Source organism: Neophocaena asiaeorientalis, unplaced genomic scaffold (genome assembly GCF_003031525.2).
Source record: "Neophocaena asiaeorientalis asiaeorientalis breed wild unplaced genomic scaffold, Neophocaena_asiaeorientalis_V1.1 scaffold291, whole genome shotgun sequence".
Lineage (NCBI taxonomy): Eukaryota > Metazoa > Chordata > Mammalia > Artiodactyla > Phocoenidae > Neophocaena > Neophocaena asiaeorientalis.
In genome coordinates this window covers 296,021-313,492 of record NW_020172735.1, presented here as the reverse complement: position 1 = coordinate 313,492, position 17,472 = coordinate 296,021, and positions in this window count along the sequence as shown.

Sequence of the window (17,472 nt, the reverse complement as noted above, 5' to 3'; positions counted from 1 at the left end):
ACTCCCACTAATTCTATGCAGACCCTAACTCTCAACAGTGAATTTCAAGAATAAAGAGCTGTCCTCCTAAGGTATGAAATGGGGGATTATATAACGTGCAGAACACAATTACTAGTTATACTTATTTATTTTTATTATTTATGTATTTATTTATTTTGCGGTACGCAGGCCTCTCACTGTTGTGGCCTTTCCCGTTGAGGAGCACGGGCTCCAGACGCACAGGCTCAGCGGCCATGGCTCACGGGCCTGGCCACTCCGCGGCATGTGGGATCTTCCCAGACCAGGGCACAAACCCATGTCCTCTGCATCGGCAGGCGGACTCTCAACCAGTGCACCACCAGGGAAGCCCACTTATTTATTTTTAATCTAAGTGTTCCTTTCATTATCTGAGTGTGGGCTCAGGAAAATAATGGGGTTAAAGAGGTAAAGAGAATACAAGTGGCTAAGATTATATAATACCATTCTAATAAGGTAATAAAAAATGAAATTCCCTGGTATTTAAAATTCAGAGGGACAACTAGCAATCTCAGGATTAAACAGCTTGAGAAATTCCTTTTAGGGTTGGCGAACATGTCTGTGGACTTGGGCACCCATCTGCATTTTATTATAACATAGAATGGTTTGCTTATACATTGAGAAAATAAACTATGTCCATATGTTCCGGATGCAGGGTAAAACTGGGAAAACAAATCTGCTTATATTTGCCTTTTGAGTGAAATGGAAGTTTTCAGTAGAGTAGCTGATTAGTTTTCAGCATTTTCTTTTGATTTTGCATCTTTGTTTTAATCATAAAGAAAAGAGAAAGGGAAAGAAAGGAACACAAGGAAAGTCCACTGCCCCATGAGAGAAAGATCATACGACCTTCAGAACCATTTTTTTTTTCTTGGATACATACATTTTTATACAAGGAAGCACTCCTGGGTTTGGGCTGTATTAGGAAATGTGTCCAACAACCTGGTCACTAATCAGAAAGCATAGAATAAATGGTTAAGAACCTGACCCATGTATTTTCAAGGTACCTTGAAAAGAAATCTCTTTAAAGATACTCATTTCTCATGGTGATTCACTATGTAGGCAATGGTCCAATGTAGCCATTCATTCTTTTTCCATGAACCATCTCTAAGCAGTGGTCAAAGCAGCAGCACTCAGTGATGTTATGGGAGACCTTCAGGGACTTGCCCTCTGGCTTAGGAAGTGAAAAGTCACAAGAGAATGTTCATTGCCACCACAACAACCCCAACAAGCCACAGAGTCTACACAAGAATACCATTTTTCAGCCTCTAAGAGAGCAGAGATTGTAAATGAAAATCTTGCTTCTCTAAGGAGAAATATACCACCTCAGGAAAAGAAGTTGAAAGTTATTAAGCAATAAGGAGCTTGGGCAACCAAATGTTCCTTTCATGGAACATTTAGTCTTCATATATCTTTAATTTTCCTGCACAATTCCTTTAAGCGTTCAAATTATCAGTTCAGATGATTTTAGACAATTAACATATACATATGCTTAAAACTTTCATGTTTTTTCATTTCCCTGGGATTGTTACAGTGATTTCTTAGGACTTAAAAGAAAATCTGCTACAGATATTCAGAAAATTTTAGCAATATAAGCACCCTGATCATAAGCAGCAAGGGACAGTGTTATGATCCAACGACTCAAGGCTTTGTAGAATAGCAGACCTGGATTCCACTGAAATAATGATTTCACGTTTGCTAAGCTTGATTTCCTATCTATAAAACAGTTTTACTTACTGGTTGAGTCAAGAATTGAAAGGTATAAAGCATGCAAAGTTTGGCATGTAACATGATAAACATTAGCCATTTTCAATTGTCAAATGACTAATAGACTTTTTATTTCTAAAATTACTAAAGAAGTTATTATTAAAGTTATAAAGTAGACATCAAAATGTAAATAATCACTCCACACATGCCTTTTTCAGGAATGTTACAAATATTTACAACAAGAATAACCTATAATAGCAATGGTATCAGCAACACATCACTGACAAAGTTTTAATAAAGATTTAGGCAAATTTCTATTTTAATAAACTAGATCAGGGTGGTATTGCCTGCTTTCTCACTTAAACAAATTGCGGTAAAAACTGTTCAAAAAGAGAAAACATATTTCCTAACGTAGATACAAAAGGAACCATTTCTTGCCTCTTTTGAACTGTTGTGATTGCTTAGCAGCTATCTATTTCCATTAGTTTTATAACTGTTTCCCATGCTTTGTTGGGAAACAAGGACTCACAGGACTTGACTGGGAGTTACTCAGAATATCAGCAATCCCCACCAGTGATTAGAAAGATTATGTGATGGTGATGACAATAATAATTGATAATTATTGAGTAGATCATCTAATTTAAGAGTCACAATGGCTTTATGAGGAGGTATTGTTAGTGTTACTATTCCAATTTTACAGATGAAGAAACAGCCAAAAGAGCCTAAATGACTTGCTTAAGATCTCACAGCTAGAAAGTGATGATCCATAGACGTAAACCCAAGCAGGTTTCCAAAGCCATATCTTTCCTCTACCGTGCCTCTGAGCCACTGGAGCTCACCATGATGGATACAATCTTTGGAACTCCTTGTCTTAACTTGTCAAATGAGATCCTTGGACTAGCTTAAGATTCTGGGATCCTAGCAAGTTCCATCATAAAAACAAAATATGTAGATAGGTGAAATGCATTGGTATTGGAATACTCCTGGGTCCTCTATCAAGTCTATCCATTGATTAGCAAGTGCTTATTGCGTGATGGCAGCCTTGAGCTGGGTCCTGGGGAATGCTCCTAGTTCAGGTCTTTAGCATCTGCTTAGAAATAACCATATTGGGCTTCCCTGGTGGCGCAGTGGTTGAGAGTCCGCCTGCCAATGCAGGGGACGCAGGTTCGTGACCCGGTCCGGGAGGATCCCACGTGCCGCAGAGCGGCTGGGCCCGTGAGCCATGGCCGCTGAGCCTGCGCGTCCGGAGCCTGTGCTCCACAACGGGAGAGGCCACAGCAGTAAGAAGCCAGCGTACCGAAAAAAAAAAAAAAAAAGAAATAACCATCTTACTACTATCCTGCAAATTAGAAGTTGCTTGGAGATACTTTCTGAAGCATCTTCATGCCATCAAACAATTAGGTACTCAGATCTCCAATGTTAAAAAAGAATTTTTTAAAACATGACCATGTTCTTTAAAATAAAAAGCTTGGATAATTATCAATTGATGTCTGATGTCAGTTTATGTAGTCACCTACTCCAAGCTGCCCTGCTCTGAATCATTTTGAAGCAAACTTAAGATACTAAAGCATTTCATTTGTAAGTATTTCAGCATGTGATAAGGGGTCAAGAAAAAACCCACAGACTGAATCTCATTATCACACTTAAAAATTAATAATAACATTAATATCATCAAATATTCAATCAATATTCAGGTTTCTCTGGCTCCTAATTTTTAACAGTTTATTTGAATAACATATTCTTCTTTATAGTAATTATAAGTCATAATTTTCCAAAGTGCCTTCCCTGAGAAACTGATATTATACAATTTTTAAAAGACATTTTGTAGGCCAGTAAATTTAGCAAACACTGAATTAAACAAAGTTAAACAAATTTCTTTACTGCAGGACCTTCCTAAGCCTTCAATATGTTAACGTGCATTGAGGGCTTCGAAAAGAAGGATCTGGTGTGCAGTTTTACCAAATATGTTGGAAGCTTGATCCCTTTTCTCTGATACACATCTTAGGAAATACTACTAGAAGTTAGGAAATACTACTAGAGGTAAGTCACTTAATTTTTGTGTCAATTTTCTTTCCCCTTTGTGAAATTTAACGGAGCTTGTTTTTGTACTCCTAGAAATCTTAATGGGAATCAATATGGTCCCTACAAAGCCTGAATTCTGTTAACTAAGTGAATTCTAGGACTATGGTCATTTACAGAGGTAGCATGTGGACACAGCAATGACCACCACATGTTTGGAAACAAAAGTTTACTATATGCTGGACTGATATAGGGTCAGAATACATACACTAGCAAAGGTGTAGAAAATGTAAACCAACACTGTTCCTGGAACTCAGAGCATGAGGTCAGACTCTCTGATAAAAAGAAGCTGTTCTATTTCAGGAAAACAGACCATTCTTGCTTTGCAACAACGTCCACAGTGGCAACACTTTCCAAAAACTAATAGAACCCAGTGTATGAGAAAGGAGTTTTGTAGCACAAGGGGTTAGAGATAAGTCATTGAGAAATACAGATTCAATTTGAAGACAAAAGAATAACCAGGACATTTTATCAGTTTGCAGGAATAACAACACAGAACCTTTGAAATTAGGAGTCTCCAAGAGGTTTGAGATGTGCTCTCTGTCTTGAACGAGGAAAGGCCACATAGATTTATCTAGTTCAAGCACTTACTTTTCTGTTTCTCCTAAGGCACATGTTATATTTCTATCATTCACTCCGTAAACCTAAAAACAGTACTGTAGAGAAAAAAATGACTCTTGTTTCCAAGTGAAGAAAGCTGCACTGGCAGAGGACAATTCTTTTTCATCTCCTGGCAAATAGGGGTCAGGAAAAGAATGGAAAGCTGAGAAGAATATTAGATTAGGATTGCTCTTAGTTGGCCCAGGTGACCCTGATGTTTTTGTAAAATCCCCAGGAACTCACCCTCCACCAGGGCTAGTCTTGGAAATGCCCCTTATGTATTGGAATGCTGCATATATGCCAAGAACCTTTCCCCCAAGATCTCTGTCTTTTAGGACAATTAAGAGTTCATTACCCCAGGGGTTATGTTTTGTTTTGTTTCAGGATGTTACTTAGCTGACTTGCTTAGGCTTAGGCAGTAGCAGCAATCAACATGAGTGATGCTAATTGGGATGCTGGTTGATTCCTGTTTTCTTTTGCACTAACCACTCTGGGAGCAAATTTTAAAAAGCTGGTTTTTGCTGGTAGCCATCAGGAACATGGCTGCAATTACTACCCACTCATTTTCCAAACTAGAGCTATAAAGAGTGAAGGATGTCATAGTATCTCCTTTCACTTCAGCAACACTTTTGGGACTACTAGTCTGTGCAAGTTCCTCCATTGCCTCCTGATTAGTGATTAGACATCTGTACTGAGGCATCATTGCCAGAAACCTTCAAGGTTCTGGGCACTGGGCTTGGTACAGGAGCTAGATGGGTACAGATTGGGCCCTGGACCTTCAGGGTTTGCAGTCTAATTGCAGAGACAAAGCTAAAGTCATAAATCATGGAGCTTTTAATTGCTTTTCTTTCCAACTTTTTATTATGAAAAATGTCGTCACAAAAGCTGAAACAGTAACATATAGTGAACCCCCATACACATATTCATCACCTGTATTTAAAAACTCACATCTTCCATTACATTACTTACTTGCATTATAGTAAGGTGTGTGTGTATGTGTGTGTGTGTGTGTGTGTGAGAGAGAGAGAGAGAGAGAGAGAGAGATTGGAGAGATTGTTGAACAACTTGAAAGAAGTTGCAGATATCATGACACTTAAAGTCCCTAAATAATTCAGCTGCATCTCTTAAAAATAAGAACATTCTCCTCCTATTTAATTATAATATTAATACCATATCTAAGAAATTTTACAATAATTCCCTAATACTATCTAATATCTATTTAAATATCCTAACTTATTCCAAAAATGTCTTTTAGAGCTGATTTTTTTTGTTGTTCTAAGCATGATCTAATTAAGATTTACACATTAGATTTGGTTATGTTTCTTTAGTATCTTTTAATCTAAAATAGCCTCCATCATCCTTCTTTTTTAAAGAACATTGACTCAGTGAATTTTTGAAGAGATCAATTAGAGAATGTCTCACTTTCTGGAATTTTCTGATTGCTTCCTCATGGTATCCGTTAACTCTTTTCTCTGTCAATGTTTCCTGTAAACTGAAAGTTAGGCCTAAGGCTTTACCGAACACGTTTGACAAAACTTCATATTTTCATACATTGCTCATGGGAATGTAAGATGGTGCAGCCACTTTGGAAAACAGTCTGGCAGTTCCTTAAAACATTAAATGTATTAGGAACAAGGCAAGAATGGCCACTCTCAACATTCCCTTTCACCGTTGTGCTAGAAACCCTAGTTAATGAAATAAGAAAAGGGAATAAAAAGTATACAGACTTGGAAGAAAGAAAAAAAGTGTCTTTGTTTTCAGATGACATAATCATCTATGTAGAAAATCCAAGAGAGTTAACAAAAAACAAACAAACAAAAAAATACCCTCCTGGAACTAATAAGCAGTTACAGCAAAGTTGCAGGATATAAAGTTAATATACAAAAGTCTGTTGTTTGCCTATACACCAGCAATGGGACAAGTGGAATTTGAAATTAAAAACACATTATTTACATTATTACCCCCCCAAAAAAAGAAATAAGTATAAATCTAACAATATGTATATATGATTTATATGTAAATGTATATGATCTGTATACAAAACTCTGATGAATTAAATCAAAGAAAAACTAAATAGATAGAGACATATTTCATGTTCATGGATAGGAAGACTCGATATTTTCAAGATGTCAGGCCTTTCTAAATTGACTTATAGATTCAATGAAATCCCAGTCAAAATCACAGCAAGTTATTTAGTGGCTATCAACAAACTGATTCTAAAGTTTATAAAGAGAAGCAAAAACCCAAGAATAATGAACACAATATTGAAGGAGAATAACAAAATTGGAGGATTAATGCTACTCAACTTAAGGACTTACTATAAAGCTATAGTAATCAAGACAGTGTGGTATTGGTGATAGACCAGACAAATATATCAATGGAACAGAATAGAGAGCCCAGAAGTAGACCCACATAAATATAGTCAACTGACCTTTGACAAAGGAGCAAAGACAATACCATGGAGCAAAGATAGTCTTTTCAACAAATGATGCTGGAACAACTTGATATTTGCATGTAAAAAATTGAATCTAGACACAGACCTTACATACTTCAAAAAAATTAACTCAAAATCAATTTTAGACCTAAATGTAAAACACAAAACTATAAAACTCCTAGAAGATAATAGGAGCAAACTAGATGACCTTGGGTATGGTGATGGCTTTTTAGATACAACACCAAAGCCATGATTCATAAAAGAAATAATTGATAAGCTGTACTTCATTAAAATTAAAAACTTCTGCTTCACAAAAAAACAATGTCAAGAGAATGAGAAGACAAGCCAGAGACTGGGAGAAAATATTTGCAAAAGATACTTCTATCAAAGGACTGTTATCCAAAATCTACAGAGAACTCTTAAAAATCAACAAGAAAACAAACAACCCAATTAAAAAATGGTACAAAGACCTTAACAGTCACCACACCGAAGAAGATATACAGATAGCAAATGAGCATATGAAAAGATGTTCCTCCTCATATGTCATCAGGGAAATGCAAATTAAAATAATAAGGTCTCACTACATACCTATTAGAATGGCCAAAATCAAGAACACTGACAACACCAAATGTTGGTGAGGTTATGGAACAACAGAAACGCTCATTCATTCTTGGTGGGAATGCAAAATTTTATGGCCACTTGGAAAGACAGTTTGACAGTTTCTTATAAAACTAAATGTACTCCTTAACATACAATCCAGCAATTGTGCTCCTCAGTAACCAAAGGGGTTGAAAACATATGTCCACACAAAAACCTACACAGGGATGTCTATAGACGCTTTATTCATAATTACCCCAAACTGGAAACAACCTAAATGTCTTTCAGTAGGTGAGTGGATAAATAAACTGTGGTGTATCCAGACAATGCAATATTATTCAGCACTAAGAAGAAATGAACTATCCAGCCATGAAAAGACATGGAGGAACTTTAAATGCATATTACTAAGTGATAAAAGCCAATCTGAAAAGGCTACATACTGTATTATTCCAACTATGTGACATTCTGGAAAAGGCAAAATTATGGAGAAAGTAAAAAAAAAAACAGTGGTGGCAAGGTGTGGGGTGGAAGGGAAGAATGAACAGGTGGAGCACGGAGGACTTTCAGGGCAGTGAAAATACTCTGTATGATACCATATAATGGATACATGTCCAAACCCACAGAATGTACAACACCAAGAGTGAACCTTAATGTAAACTGAGGACTTTGGGTGATTACGATGTGTCAATGTAGGTTCCTCAGTTGTGACAAATGTACCACTTTAGTGGGTATGTTGATGAGGGGCAAGGGAACGCTATGCATTTGTGGTGGCAAGGGGTATATGGGAAATCTCTAGACATTCCTCTCAGTTTTGTGAACCTAAAACTGCTCTAAAAAACAAAGTCTTTTTTTAAAAAATTGTAATAATATACAATATTAACAGAATAAAAGAGAAAAATAAAAATATTTTTTCATTCAAAAAGATATATTTTTATGAAACACAGAGTTACCATATGATCCAGCAATTACACTATGAGGTATACAGCCGAGAGAGAATTGAAAAAATATGTCCACATAAAAATTTGTACACGTAGCAGCAATATTAAAATAAACAAAAAACAGAAACAACCCACGTGTCCATCAACTGATAGATAAATAAAATGCAGTACATTTCATTCCATACAATAGGATATTATTAAACCATAAAATGAATGGAATACTGATATGTGAATGAACCTTGAAAACATACTATGTGAAAGAAATCAGTCACAAAGGACCGTATGTTATGTTATTTTATTTATATGAATGTCCAGAATAAGCAATCTATACAAGCATAAAGTAGATTAGTGGTTGCCTAGGAATGGGGGCAGGAGAAGTAGGATATGTGAATGACTGTTAATGGGTATAGAGCTTCTTTGTGGGACGATGAAACTGTTCTAAAATTCGATTCTAATGATGGCTGTACAATTCCATAAATACAAAAAAAGCATCCAACTGAACACTTTAAATGGGTGAATTATCTGGTATGTGAATTACATCTCAGTAAGGCTGTGAGAAAAGAAAGAAAACTTCATAGATGGTGTTGTGTGCATTTTTTATTGCATCACACCATGAGGCTCATAAATTTTAGTTTTTCCCTCGGTCAATGAGGCTCAGTTTGACCTCTTGGTTAAGATGGTGGCCTCGGATCTCTCCAGAGTAATGGTATGCTTTCTCTTTGCAAACAGGAAGTAATCTGTGGGGTGATAGAGTAAAAGCACACAGACAGCCTGCTCCCGGAAACTTTCTCACCTAACGTTTTTGCATATATGAGGAACCTTACCTGAATCAATAACGCCACTGGGCATTGCCGGATAGACAACACTGCTTTCTACAGATTCCAAGGCCCACATGGCTTGACGGGCTTTGCAGCATCACTAGGCAAGTTGTGGTACAACAGGGACTGGAACCCAGACCCTCTTTTTTCTAATCCAGTGCTCATGCCATTGCCTCAGGCTATTGTTCACTTGTGCGTGAAGAAAGCTTCTGGTGCAGTGAGGGCTAGGAAAGTGCTAAATGAGGAGTACTGCAAGGACCCTGGATCAAAAATTATTGCCTCACAACAGGGAGGGAATCCAGGAAGACTTACTGAAAGATGTTGGACTTGCTGTGGGTCCTAAAAGCTAATTAGGGGTACACAGAACAATTCCAGGCTAGGGCATAGCACAAGTGAAGACACCTTCCCCCTCAACAGGAACAGCTTAAGCACAAAGAGGAAAAACATTGTTGGTGAGCAGAATTGCAATTAATAATAGCCTAGGGCTAAAGGGCATGAGATCTAGAGCCAAATTGCTGAGATTTGAACACCAGCTCTGCCACTCACTACCTAAGCAACCCTGGGCAAGTTAAGTACCCTCTCAGTGCCTGGATTCCTTGGCTATAAAAATAGAATCATAGTAATAACCTCACTGGATTTTTGTGAGAATTAAATAAGATTAAGAACAATTCCTGGCAGTAGTGAGTCCTCAAAAATATTGGCTGTCATTATATTCCACAAAATGTTTGGATAGCAATTTGTAAACAATAGGAGTGTTGCAGAGGCTTACAACAGCCAACTGCCTTTCACTCTGCAAATACGGCATTCTCCTGCTCAGAAGGCACCCAGGGGGACTGCTACTGCAAGAGGCAAGGTGGACAACAGAGAAAGAAGTCAAGATTGAAACCAGGAAATCTGGTTTGTAATCTCACATCTGCCACCGACAACTGGATGATCCAGGGCAAGTCCCCTCTCTTCTCTAAGCCTCAGTCTCTACAATGGCAAAATGGAGATGTTTGACTAGTTTACATCCCAAGGCCCTTTCCACCTCTTTGACTGTGAGATTCTAGGAGTCTTCGGTGGGTGCCGCAGCCAGTCCATTTTGCTCAGGTCTGCTAGGGTGATATAGAATTGGATCTTAGAATTGTAAAGCATTGCTTCCCTGAAGTAGAATTGGCACCTGTCAGAGCACCGAAGGTGACCCAAGGTCACCTCCATTTATCCATTTATCAAGAGGGAGTAGTTTAAAGGGAGCCACCTGAATTAATCCATACCACAGTGAGTATGTAATCTTTTAGGTAGTTACTATTATTATGTCACATGTGGCTCATTGTGTTGATATCACAAAAGTTATGTTAACTCTCATTAGTTTGTTTTCTACTTCTTACTCTATCTGAAACTTATCAAGATGAATGTTGGTCAGAAAACACAATTTGTGTGGAAAACCTGTAAATCTTTGGTTGCGTGAAGGTCCCTTTGATGCTAATCGGTATGCAGTAAGAATCATGTCTAAATATACGTGTTATATTTATGATTGAGAGATAGGTAGAAAACTGTATATTTAGTGTATAATCAAGTAGACATTCCATATACAATATTTTCCTTCTTTACACTGTCCAAGACTTTGTAAGCATTCAATCAGCAGATATAACTGGTTGACTGACTGATATTACAGCCTATGGTGGGAAAAGGGGCTGGAAAAATGTCTCCAAGTTGATCCTTAACATCCGTTGCTAGTTTATGACAGACATTCTTTTGAAGTATTCATTATTTTCTTTATTCCTGGATCTCCAGCGCATCAACGAATGCTGGTACAAAGAAGGTAACTGTCAAATGCTGAGGTGGTTTTAAAATACATCCACAAATTGTTTGATACTTTTTCTTTCAAGAGGTGGCATTTACTTCCTCTTCCTTTGTGTGTGGGCTGGATTTAGTGACTCACTTCTTTTTTTTTTTTTAACATCTTTATTGGAGTATAATTGCTTTATAATGGTGTGTTAGTTTCTGCTTTATAACAAAGTGAATCAGTTATACATATACATGTGTTCCCATATCTCTTGCCTCTGCGTCTCCCTCCCTCCCACCCTCCCTATCCCACCCCTCTAGGTGGTCACAAACCACCGAGCTGATCTCCCTGTGCTATGCAGTCACTTCTAATGAAAAGAATAAAGCAGACATGATGGTGTATGATTTCAGGGACTAAGTTACGAAAGGAACCATGGCTTCCTCCTCACTCGCTCTCTCTTGAATCGCTTACTCTGGGTGAAATGAGCTGACATGTCATGAGCAGACCTGTGGTAAGGGCCACATAATTAGGAACTGAGGCCTCCAGACAACAGACACGTGAGTGTGTGATCTTGGAATCAGATCCTCTGGCCACAGTCAAGCCTTCACATGATGCAGGCCCCAGCCAACATCTTGCCTGCAACTTCACGAAAGACCCTGAGCCAGAATCATTCAGCTAAGCCACTCCCAGATTCCTGACCTTCAGAAACAGTGAGATAATGAAATGACTGATGTTGTAAGCCACCAAGTTTTGGAATAATTTGTTACTTAGCATTAGGTAACTAATACAGATGCTTAAATGAATGAATTGAAAATGTGTTGCATATATATGAACTAGAGAAATGTCAATATTCAGACATCTCTCTTTTTTTCTTTAGAATTCTCCAATTTATTCCTTATTTGACTGTGTCCTCATTTGATTTGACTGAAGTCCGTGGGTTATGTTGTGGCAGAAATGTCAGAAGTGACAATAAAATTATAATGAAATATGATGTGCTCTGATTAAGATCAAGTTAGGGATGTGAAAGAAAGCCGAGCTAACTGGGGAAAAAGCCCTGAAAAATCACACTGGCAACAGATAAAATATTTTTCCTTCTTTGCCTTTTCCATACTCATACATAGGCTGCCAGTCCTCTTTCCCTTCTCTGTATACGGGGTAAAGTTGCTTCCTGCTCCTTCCATTTTGCTTACAAAGAAAAAAAAAGCAAGCTGTAGATTTTTAGCAGCAGCAAACCAGCTGTAGAGTAAGCCATGTTATCTATGGGAAACAGGAACATTTCAATCAAGGCTAAAATGATTCCTTCAAGGATAAGGAGCCAACTCTATTTCAAATGGAATTTTACAAGAGAGGAGCAAATTGTGAGTCTAGCTCCCAAGCTAGCTCATTGTCTAGTAGACTAAGAACACAGGATTACTGGCTGTACTTTTTTCAGACTGGCTTGGCTAGTTTGGTTGGTTTCAACATGCTGTAAATAAATCCCAAATTCTGAGTTTAGTTAATTGCAATAGTCATAACACACCAACTGCTTCAACAACAAAAAATTAACCCCCAAATATGTAATGGCTTAAACATAATAGAAACTTATTTCTCACATTCATAAAGTCTGAAATACGTGTATGTGGTCAGCAGAAGGCTCACTTCTGACCAGGGACCCAGCCTCTTCCATCTTGCGGCTCTACATCTGCAACATGTGCCTTCCAGTTCACTGCCTGTGTCTGCATCTAGCCTGCAGATGGAGGAAGCATGTCAGAGAATTAGTGGTCTGAGCCTTGAAGTAGCACTTATGACTTCTGCTTACATTTTATTGGCTAAAACTCAGTCACGTGGCCTCCTGATCATAAGGAGGGCTGGTGTGCACAGGAAGAAGGAGAAACAGCTTCTTGAACAACCAGCCACTGTCTGTCACAGTAATGGTACCACTTACCTTCGCACAGCCGCAGATCACTTCCTCAACTGACTCTCTCCCTAGGTCCACACGTACCCCTACCTGAACCCCCGACCTAAGGTAGATTAAACCTCCTTCCTCTGTGCTTCTAGAAAACCATGCACCCGTCTCCACTGTATTTATTATTGCCCAGTTACCATTGTTCATGGATCTGTCCTTCCACTTTTTGATTAGCATCTGGAGAGAAGAGAGCATGTCTTTTTGTTTGTGTATCCACAGTATCTGGCAAAGAGTAAGGACTCATTTTGAGCAGCAAATGGATAGATTGAAAAATGAATAAAATGTTACTCATAATAGGACCAGGTTAGAGAATAAGGATGATTGTATGTCATGGCCCCTTTTTACCCGAATGTGAAAAGGAAATATAAGAAATAGCTCCATGCCATGTTTATAAAGGGCAGCATTTCTTGTTCTGTAACCTATCTGTGGAGTACTTAGAAGTGCCAAGAAAAAGACAAGAATTCTAATATCTATTAAAATCTGATAATGGACAATGTGAAATCTCATTTCAACCCTCATGTTTTAAAAGGATCCAGTATTTATTGCTGGGGCCAATGACAGGGAGAAAGTTGGACACACAGGGAAGAATTACAGTGAGGTAGCCTTTGACATAATTTAAGAAAGGAAAAGACACTGGAGTCAATCAGGGGCTCTGAAGTTCTAGTGTTGTTCCTGCCCTTGACTAGTGGTATATCCTTGGGTAAATCATTTAATCCTTCTGTGCCTTAGATTTCTTGCTTGTGAACTAATGAGATTGAACTAATTGTTCTCTTATATATCAAATTGTAGGATTCCTTGAACTAGAGTTTTCCAACAAGTTGCTTTATGAGGTAGTTAGCTCCTCACCACTGAAAGTTTTGAACAAAGATGAAATGACCTTAATCACAATAATAGGCGCATATGGGGCTTCCCTGGTGGCGCAGCGGTTGAGAGTCCGCCTGCCGATGCAGGGGACACGGGTTCGTGCCCCGGTCCGGGAAGATCCCACATGCCGCGGAGTGGCTGGATCCTTGAGCCATGGCCGCTGAGCCTGCGCGTCCGGAGCCTGTGCTCCGCAACGGGAGAGGGCACAACAGTGAGAGGCCCGCGTACTGCAAAAAAAAATAAATAATAGGTGCATTTATTGAGTGCTTACTATGTTCCCAGCAGTATGCTAAGCACTCCTTTACATATTTCCTCTTAAGAATATGAAGAGGTGGTTACCAATGTTATCCCCATTTTACAGATAAGGAAATCAGTGCTTACAGAAGTTAAATAACTTCATAAAAGCCATCCTGCTGCTGAGTGGTAGTCCCAGGATCTGGACCCAGGTAAGCACTCTAGCTCTGCAGGCAGGATTTCCATGCTCAGATTAGAAATATGACTGAATGGCCTTGTGGGGATTCCTCCTTCTTAAAGATTTTATGCAGTAAGAACTTGAGTGACCAGCCTAGGAAGGAGAAAGGGGAAACCCCTTACCAAACTCAACCCTCGTATTTTGTTTAGGATCTCAGAGTTTCTAATTGTGTTTCAGATATCAGGCAGGGCTATCATGGGTCGGGGAAAGCTTTCTGAGCTTGGAGAAATTGTTCTGTTTCTCAACCAGAGTAAACCGCTAGTGCTTTGGAAGGTTCTCTGCTCAGCAACAGTGTGTGAAGCACACTCAGTTTAACTGGTGAGAAACAAGTAGAGGACTTGAGAGGGTCTCTCTCAATGGGTTACTTTTTTATTCTTTTGCTTGTTTGTTCTTGTAATGAATGAAATTGCTATTTGAAAGGTGACATAACATAACAGCGTAACCCATAAAGCGTCCTCGGCCCTGTGCCTCCAAATGCCCCCAGCACATATAAGCAGCTGTCCATAGGGAAGGCAGTAGCAGGGGCTTGTGAGGAGCACAGGTTCTGGTAGACGCCTGAACTCTTGCCTTGACTGTGTGCTTTGGGGCAAGTGACCTATCCTCTCGGTATCTCACCTCCCCCACCTGCAAGGTAGGAATAGTGACAGGACCCCCCGCCTCATTGGGGTTGCTATGAGGATGACATGAGTTAAAACATGTAAGGGGCTGACAGCAGTGGCTGGCACATAATGAATAACTGATACAGCCATTCCTTTAAGGTTCAAGTTGGTGATGGGTAGTTTATTCTTTTTTCACAATTTGGGACCAAGGATTCAGGAAATAAATTCATCTCCAAGTCATAAAGTAAAATAGTGACAAAAGTGGGCAGGCAAGAACTAACTCAGCAGCATAGATCTGGCCCTGGAATCCGGGATTATTTCATCGTCATCTGAACTTGGTTTCACAGGAATCACCACACTAGCCAGTCCTATCCTTGGTCGAGCCCTGATTCTGGAAAGGCCCTCCCAAACAGCCTCTACCTTGTGAAACAGCTTACAATTCAGCAGAGAGTGTTTTATTTTTTAAAGACACATCCAACGGGATATATAACATCACTGTTTTCATCACCTTATGAAAGCCTAGGGCTGTATTAATAAATACAGGGTTGACAGGCACATAAATATAAAGCAATGTCAGGCGTTATCCATATATATTAATGGAAGCAGGATCCCAGGGACAGACAGAGAATGTTCCCAGAAGGAGCTGGCCCACTTTATTATTTTTTATAGACTCAAGTTATTTCTCAGATATGGTATAAAATGATGCTTTATTCCATCAACTATAACCCAGATATACAGAGTCATCCCATTTCCAGAGCAATACAAACAAAGAACCCTGTAGACAACAAATGGAAATACACTCTCTTCTCTCCTGGATTTCCTTTGTGGATCAGAATTAGAAGATTTTCCTAAGAGTAGGCTTTGCTCTCTTGGACCACATCCCCAATCCCCAAGGGAAACACAATGAGACCAACTCCCCCAGATATTTCAAAATTGGGGGCCTTTTAATTCACAAGATTCAATAAAAAGGATTCAATAAAGGCTGTGCTGGCATGACATTCAACTGCTCAATTCTTTGAAGACTCAATAGAGATGATTATTTTACATGCTGTAAACCAAACATCTTGATGACTGACTTAATTACTTAAATGTTGATCTGTGTGTTTTTGATGTCGTAAAAAGCTTAAGACAGTTACCTTTAAGCCAAAGTGCTAGTTCATTTCTGAGCAATACTATTTGAGTAGGCAAGAGTTTCTGGGGATATCTGAACTATTTGTACCCTCAGTTGAGGGGACAGAGCAGCAATGACCTGACATTTGTGGAAACATCTTTGTGGCCTGGGCTCACTGGAATTTTTTCAGTTTGTTTCATAAAATCCATTTTGTTCTATAGATTAAAAACAAAAGAAGTCATATGATGTGTTCAAGAAAACAAATCATTTCCCAAATGGGCAGGGTAGGTCAGTGGAAACAAACATGGAATTTTAATCCCTTGCTCATCTCATCACCCAACCAAAACCAAAACAAAAAATAACATTGATGTCACATATCATACACTGTGCTCACATAGAGATGCAAAGAACTTTAACATATGCTCCCTGCCTGGGCTCTTTTCACTGGATTAAACACTCAGACGTCTGAGTCTGATAGGCACCCTTTGATAGGCACCTCTGATAGGCTAATGCACTTTAAATAATTGAATCAATAATTTGAATGTTGCTTTTGATAAGATTCCAGTATTCCTTGAAACACCATTGAAAAATTCATATTTCTGCACCCCTGATGTAGCCCTATTGTTCACAACTAATATTGGTTCTCTGGCAAGAAGACCAAAAGCAGCTCTTTAAGATATTCCTCACTGATATTCTTACATTTTTCAGCAGCCAGAGAGATTTGGGTAAAAAGCAAATCTGTGGCCCTACACCCAAGAATGAGGTGCTATCAAAGGCACTGCCAGCGGGTTCCTGGGCAGCATCTGAGACCCACCCCAGTGTGAGAGCAAAGCAGGCTAGCCAGAAGAGCTGTGGCCCTCCTCCTCCTTACTGCCCATGGTTCTATTCTTGCTGAATTGGTCCTTCAACTGGGGGTGGACATTCCTGCCCAGGGAAGACTGGAGAAATCCCCAGCTCTCGGCATTGCAAGTTCCTTTCTCCCAAAGGTCCTGCTGCTCCCATTTCACGTGTCCCTGGGCAAAATCTCCTGGATCTTGAGAGATTCTGGTCTAGGCACAATCACCTCCCCACTTCCTCCATCCCAGAGCGAGAGTAGAAAAACTGTCAGCTGCTGATGACAAGTTCCTTTAGGTCCTACCAACAAGGGCTTAATTTCCAAAATATACAAACAGTTCATACAACTCAATATAAAAAAAAAATAACTCAATCAAAAAAATGGGGGGCTTCCCTGGTGGTGCAGTGGTTGAGAGTCCACCTGCCGATGCAGGGGTCCGTGGAGCAACTAAACCCATGTGCCACAACTACTGAGCCTGCATTCTAAAGCCCGCATGCCACAACTACTGAAGCCTGCACACCTAGAGCCCGTGCTCCGCAACAAGAGAAGCTACCACAATGAGAAGGCCACACACTGCAACGAAGAGTAGCCCCCATTCGCCACAACTAGAGAAAGCCCTCAGGCAGCAATGAAGACCCAATGCAGCCAAAAATATATTAATTAATTAATTAATTAATTAAAAAATAATAATAATTA